Consider the following 6,300-nt stretch of genomic DNA (forward strand, 5'->3'; position numbering starts at 1 on the left):
ACTCGCTAGTTGTGAAGTTGTCACTAAAATGTAAAAGAAATCAAATCATTTTGCTGAGAAATATTTCTATGCTATCGGTTCAAGGGTTGAACCAAACGTTTACCATGAAGCAACCTGCGTCGGGCTTTACACTATAATATAATAAAATTTAAGATCGAATCGGACTCTATTTTATTTAATTTTTAACTAAAATTAATTAAAATCTTTAACTTATTATAAAAAAAATTTAGATCATGATTTATTACCACCACTAATTCTTATAGCTCCAAATATATAAATTTATGTAGCACCCGAGAAAGAAAGCAGGGCTCTTGCTTTAGGTTGAGGGTATACAGTATACTTGTATGAGGACATATTTGGTGTTGATGATATATTGGTGTATATATTAAATCGTGTCTATATATCTCATCTATCTTAAATCTAATGTTTTATACTGTTCTATATATTTTGTAGAAAATATCTTTGCTATTATTTGAGGGTATTTTCTCAATATATACAAGGGCCGTTAGATCTGAGATAGTTTTTTTTTTGACCGAAGGATATCCTCATTTCAATTACACTTGTTGAAAGCATCTAGACCTCTAGTTGATTTTAATGATTAATGACAACACAAAGTTATTGTGGCTAACATATATTTTGCGGCTATACGGTAAGTTAGATCTCAATGTAGAAAATTGGGTTTCAACAAGTGATACACACATCGAACAATGGTAATCGATGAGATGGCCAAGGAAAGAAGCTTAAAAGGTCAAGGATTGCTAGTTCTAAGTGTCAAATGAGTTGTTGGACACTTAGTAAGTAGTTATGGCCTATTTATTATTTTTTAGCTATATTATAATGGAGGTTTTGAGTAACTTGACCTAGGCTTGTCTCATGTAGTGTGGTGTGGTGGTGCACTCTTACATAAAACTATTGCTAAGTATCTCATAAAAGCCCACAAAAAAGTTTGGAGTGAAAATCAAAACAAAAACACACTTAGAAGAAATTCTTTGGTCTCTGTGTGTACCGGACCTATCAGGTGGCGCACTGGACCAATTACACAGTAAGCATTTTCTTGTGCCCAAACTGGCAACAGGTCACTAGATTGGTTACACATTAAGTTTGTTTTTGCATAAAAGTTGAATGCACGCTGGACCAGTCTGGTGTATCACCGAGCTAAGTACCGGACTTAGTTCCTAGAGAGCATGTAAAACTTGGTCTTGCCAGCCATGCCGCACCGGATCAATCCAATATGCACAGCTAGCACACTGGACCCCTAATACAGTAATGACTATTTATCAGAACTAGTCATTGGTTGACGTCACTAGGAGGTCCTGTGGCACACCTGTCCAGCACGCTCGCGGACTAAGTGGAACAGTTGTTGGGACAGAGGCCGAACATGACCTCGATCGATGACACTGAAAGGGAAATAGGGTCAAATCTTTTCCTAAATGATTTTGGTGGTTGAAATGCCCAACACAAATAATTGGACTAACTAGTTTGCTCTAGATTATATGTTCTACAGGTGCCAAAGGTTCAACACAAACCAATAAAAAGATTGAAGTTAGGGTTCAAAAGAAAGGAGCAAAAGAAACTGAAGAGAACCCTAGTCTGGCGCACCGGACTGTCCGGTGCACCAGGGTCCGTACAAGCTCAACTCTTCATCTTTGGGTTTCTGAGGCCGCGCTCCGCTATATTTCACCGGACTGTCCGGTGGGTCACCAAACTGTCCGGTGTGCCAGCGGAGCAACGACTCCCAAGCGCAACGGTCGACTCCAACGATCGCCTGCAACGTGAACAGTGCACGGACAGTTCGCGCAGAGTCAGAGTAGCGCCAGAAGGCGCACCGGACTGTGAACAGTGACTGTCCGGTGCAGCACCAGACTGTCCGGTGGCCCAGGCTGTCAGAGCTCCAACGGTCGAAACCGTCAGAACCCTAACGGTTGGGTGACGTGGCTGGCGCACCGGACTGTTCGGTGCGCCCATCGACAGCAGCCCTCCCCAATGGCTGTTTTGGTGGTTGGGGCTATAAATAACCCCAACCACCTCCATTCAAGACATCCAAGCATTCACTACCCCTCATTCAATACAAGAGCAATACACAACACTCCAAGACACAAATCAAAGCCTCCGATCAAATCAAAGTCCACAATTCAACTCTAGTTTTTAGGACTTGTGAGAAGATCGACTTGTGTTATTTTGTTGTTCTTGTTGCTTGGTTGGCTTTCTTCTTTCTCACATTCTTAATCTCAAAGCCTTGTAAGCGAAGCAAGAGACACCAATTGTGTGGTGGTCCTTGCGGGGTCTAAGTGACCCGGGAAATCAAGGAAAGAAGCTCAATCGGTCTAAGTGATCGTTTGAGAGAGGGAAAGGGTTGAAAGAGACTCAGTCTTTGTGACCACCTCAACGGGGAATATGTTTGCAAGAACCGAACCTCGGTAAAACAAATCACCGTGTCATCCGCTCTATTTCTTTGGTTGATTTGTTTTCGCCCTCTCTTTCGGACTCGGTTTTATTTCTAACGCTAACCCCAACTTGTAGTTGTGCTTAAAGTTTATAAATTTCAGATTTGCCTATTCACCCCCCTCTAGGCGACTTTCAATTGGTATCAGAGCCCGATACTTCATTAGAGTTTAACCACTCGAAGTGATGTCGGGGGAACACGTCAAGAAGGAGATCGTGACCGGCGGTGACAAGTCTACAAGCCACGGGAAGGCTCCATCGGGGGAGTCCGACAACAAAATGAAGGGAGCCCCTTCACATACCAAGTTGCATCGGAGTGGCGACAAGAAAAAGAAGATGAAGAAGGTGGTCTACTACGAGACCGATTCCTCGTCGCCATCCACCTCCGGCTCCGACACTTCGTCCGTCACTTCTAAGCGCCATGAGCGCAAGAAGTTTAGTAAGATCCCCCTACGTTACCCTCGCATTTCAAAACGCACTCCTTTACTTTCCATCCCATTAGGCACACTACCGGTTTTTGACGGTGAAGATTATTGTATGTGGAGTGATAAAATGAGGCATCACCTAACCTCACTCCACGCTAGCATTTGGGACATTGTTGAGTTTGGAGTGCAGGTACCATCCGTAGGGGATGAAGCATATGATTCGGACGAGGTCGCCCAAATCCGGCATTTTGACTCCCAAGCCACCACTATACTCCTCGCCTCTCTATGTCGAGAGGAGTATAATAAGGTGCAAGGGTTGAAAAGTGCCAAGGAAATTTGGGATGTGCTCAAGACCGCACACGAGGGAGATGAGGTGACCAAGATCACCAAGCGGGAGACGATCAAGGGGGAGCTCGGTCGATTCATCCTCAACCAAGGAGAGGAGCCACAAGCAATGTACAACCGGCTCAAGACCTTGGTCAACCAAGTGCGCAACCTCGGGAGCACCAAATGGGATGACCATGAAATGGTCAAGGTTATTCTTAGATCACTCGTATTTCGTAATCCTACTCAAGTTCAATTAATACGTGGTGATCCTAGATATAAGCTAATGTCTCCCGAGGAAGTGATAGGAAAGTTTGTGAGTTTTGAGTTGATGATCAAAGGCTCCAAACAAATTGTCGAGCAAGGTGGCACCTCCACACCCGAGGTGCAACCCGTCGCATTCAAGGCGACAGAGGAGAAGAAAGAAGAGTCTACATCAAGTAGGCTCCCCATCGACGCCTCCAAGCTCGACAACGAGGAAATGTCGCTCATCATCAAGAGCTTCCGCCAAATCCTCAAGCAAAGGAGGGGGAAGGATTACAAACGCCGCTCCAAGAAAGTGTGCTATAAATGTGGTAAGCCCAGTCATTTTATTGTTAAATGTCCATTATCTAGTGATAGTGACAGGGGCAACGACAAGAAGAGAAAGAGGAAGGAAAAGAAGAGATACTGCAAGAAGAAGGGCGACGATGCCCACGTGTGTCGGGAATGGGATTCCGACGAAAGCACCACCGACTCCTCCTTCGACGAGGACGCCGCCAACATCGCCGTCACCAAAGGCCTCCTCTTCCCCAACGTCGACCACAAGTGCCTCATGGCAAAGGACGACAAAAATAAGAAGGTAAAATCTAGAGCCTCCACTAAATATGCAACATCTAGTGATGAGAGTAGCTCTAGTGATGATGAGGATAATTTGCTTGCCCTTTTTGCCAACCTAAACATGCAACAAAAGGAAAAATTAAATGAATTGATAGGTGCTATTCATGAGAAGGATGAACTCTTGGATAGCCAAGAGGAATTCCTCATTAAGGAAAACAAAAAGCATGTTAAGGTGAAAAACGCTTATGCTCAGGAATTAGAGAAATGTGAAAAATTAACTGGTGAGCTTAGCATTTGCCATGACACTATCTCCAACCTTATAATTGAAAATGCCAAATTAATTGCTAAGGTTGAGAAATTAAGTGTTTGTGATGATTCTCTTGTCAACCTTAAAAATGATAATGCTAGTTTGATTGCTAAGATTAACAAATTGAATGAATCACTTTCTTGCCTTAAGTTTGAGAATGATAAATTAATTTCTAAGGCTAAAGATCTAAATGTTTGCAATGTTTCTATTTCCAATCTTAGAAATGAAAATGCAATGTTACATGCTAAGTTTGATGAATTAAAAGCTTGCAAACCCTCCACATCTAATGTTGATCATGTTACTATTTGTACTAGATGTAGAGACATTAATGTTGATGCTATCTGTCGGTACCCTGAAACAGGGGTACCCCTTACTACAGTGTGAAGACACGGTGCCCGCACGGCTATCTCTAGTCGCGTGGTAAACAGCACCCGACCCCACCACGTGGACAACTCCGGGGCCGCCACGTGGCCAGAGAAGATGATATACACCAAGGTATCAATAGTGAGTCCGGACCCCCATGGGAGAGTGCTGGACCTCTGTATATGCAGACCGGACCTCCGGGAGAGGTCCGGGACCTTCACGGGCGCAAACCGGGCCCCTAGGATGGGTTCCGGACCCCTCTATGTGGGGTCCGGGCCACTCACAGCAGGGTCCTGGGATTCTGGGTCGAAGAATACCCAGGCCTTAACCAAGGCCAGGAGGGTGTCCGGAGCCGACACGTGTCCGGACCATACCGTGTACACTTCTGCTCCCTGCTCAGGCGGAGACCCTATGCTGCCACGTGGCCTACTGCCCGTGACGTAAGTCAGCGGGCAGAGCCTGACGTAAGGCCTCTGGGCCATGAGGCCTCTGCATTTATTGCGGATAAGGCGCGCCGCCTGTCAATTCCACTGACACGTGATGTGCCGCCTCGGCATTTAATGAGCCCTATCCATTCCACTGGCAGGCGATGTGCCGCATCAGCATTTAATGTGCCCTGTCCACTCCGCTGGTAGGCGGCGACCAGGCCATCCCGCAGGCGGAGTGCCTATCCATTCCATTGGCAGGCAGTACGCCCGTGCTGCGGCGTACACTATGCTCATCATCACTCGCGCATTACCGAGGATGCGGCGCGGGATATCAATACTATATGCACTACGGACATTATGGCACTCGGAGATCACCCTGGCGTGACAGGCGTTAGTTACTTCCTTCCGTTTTTCCCCTAGGCCCACATGCCGGGGCTCAGCATCCTTGTACGTGCCCCCCTTGAGCTATAAAAGGGTGGGCATGCAACGTTACAAGATAGGTACACACACACTCACTCAAACTCACAAGTTCATACAAGCTCTCAAGCTCAATACAGCACACAGTGGAGTAGGGTATTATGCTCCGGCGGCCCAAACAACTCTAAACCCTTGTGTGTTCTTGTGTTCATCCTGAATCCATCTAACAGGCAAAACGCTTAGGCCCCCTCCTCATCTAAGGATTTAGGGCGGGTGCGTTCCGCCACCCTGTCGGAGAATTTCCTCTCCGATATTTGGCGCGCCAGGTAGGGGGCTTGGCATTAGGTTTTTGCTTGTTTTCCTGTTCAACATCATGGTCCACATCGTCGAGCACCATGATTTCATGCTCGAGGACTTCCTGGTGGAGGAAGAGGCTGCGTCTTCCACACCGCGGGCCACCAACCTCCCTGCGCCTGGTGCTGCTGCTGTGCACTCTGCACGGTAGCACACTCCTGCGCAGACGTCCAGAGCGTCTAGGGCTGCGCCTGGGGCGCTGTCTGCGGCAAGGGAATTGCTGCACCACCCTCCTAGCCCCATGGCCTCGCTGGGGGCCATGAAGCAGTGGCATGATGATGTCGACCGTCTGCTCGGCATGGCGCATTCTGGCTCAGCCAGGCCTAGGCCACGGTCATCCCGGCGTCAACATGAGGCGTCGACGTTAGTGCACTCACCCTCGGTGAGGGCTGCACCGACTGAGGACCTACGAGTGGAGCTC

Source organism: Zea mays, chromosome 2 (genome assembly GCF_902167145.1).
Source record: "Zea mays cultivar B73 chromosome 2, Zm-B73-REFERENCE-NAM-5.0, whole genome shotgun sequence".
Taxonomy (NCBI): Eukaryota; Viridiplantae; Streptophyta; class Magnoliopsida; order Poales; family Poaceae; genus Zea; species Zea mays.